Below are 1,405 nucleotides of genomic sequence, written 5' to 3' on the forward strand. Positions count from 1 at the left end.
GAGCTTCTTCCTTCATCACCATAGGCAATGTTGTTGTTTGTTGTTATAAAAAACAAAGAAGGAAAATTAATGATCTAACTCAACACCTTCATCAAACAGAAGAATAACAGCAATCTAATCCCACAACCTCTGGAAGAAATGAAATTATAAGAACAAAGAGCTGAAATCAATGAGATAGAAAACAGAAAAACAACAGAAACCACCAATAAGACCAGGAGCAGATTTTTTTAGATGGTCAATAAAATTGACAAAGTACTGGCAAACTTAACAAAAGAAAAACAGAAGAAGATCCAATAACTCAATTAAAGAATGACAGAGGTGACATAACAGAACCAGAGGAAATGAAATCAACACTACCAGAAAATTATGAAAAGGTACACTCCGATAAATTTGAAAACCTAGAGGAAATGGACAAATCCTTGAAACTCATGCCCTACCTAGACTGACAAGAAATTGAGCAGGTCATAAAAAGACTCCTTCATAAAAAAGTCTTGGACCAGATGGCTTCCAAACATTTAGAAAAGGTTTATCACCAATTCTACTTAAATTATTTTTAAAAATAGAAAAAGAAGGAACACTCCCAGAGACATTCTATGCAGCAAGCATAACCCTAATACCAAAACCAGGCTAAGATATTATCAGAAAAGAAAACTACAGACCATTATCTCTCATGAACATAGACGCAAAAACCCTGTGAGTCAATGGCACAAAACAACATGGTTAACCACCCCACCTCCTGCCCCTTCTCCCTCTTCTGATCCCCCTTCCTCCCTGGATCTCCCCCCCTGGATCTTCGTACACGGTCTATACTGATGGTCTTATACAGTATTTGTCCTTATGGGACTGAGTTAATTTACTTAGCATAATGCTTTCCAGTCTCTCCCAAGTTAGGTATTGATTTACAAAACCATTGCTCCTGCGTGCTGCGTAGTATTCCATCGCGTAAATGTACCATAATTTATCAATACATTCAATTGTGGTTGGGCATTTGGGCTGTTTTCATGTTCTTGCAGTGGTGAATAATGCTATTATGAATGAATATTGGTTTACAAATTCGTTTGTGCTTCGGTTCTCATTAACCGACATTTTGGTTGACGTGTGCCAGCGAGTTCATCTCCCTTCCTTAGCGTCCATATGCTTGGTACCAGCGCTAACCTAGACATCCCAGAAAACTCACAATATCCTTGAATTTATTGGGCTCCGAAAGGTGTAAACATATAAGGAGAACGTACACCTTTCTCATGCAGAGCCAGAGTGGAGTCGAACTGCCGAAAAAGTGCAGCCCTTGGGTTGGCAGCTAAATTTGCTAAAGACCACACCACCAAAGCTCCTATTCTTAAGGGAGTGCTCCTTTTTTTTTTTTCTATATTTTATTAATTTTCATAAACATTTACAGAGATTTTGG

The sequence above is a fragment of the Elephantulus edwardii genome, unplaced genomic scaffold (assembly GCF_000299155.1).
Source record: "Elephantulus edwardii isolate Elephantulus edwardi_28Jun2011 unplaced genomic scaffold, EleEdw1.0 scaffold00213, whole genome shotgun sequence".
Lineage (NCBI taxonomy): Eukaryota > Metazoa > Chordata > Mammalia > Macroscelidea > Macroscelididae > Elephantulus > Elephantulus edwardii.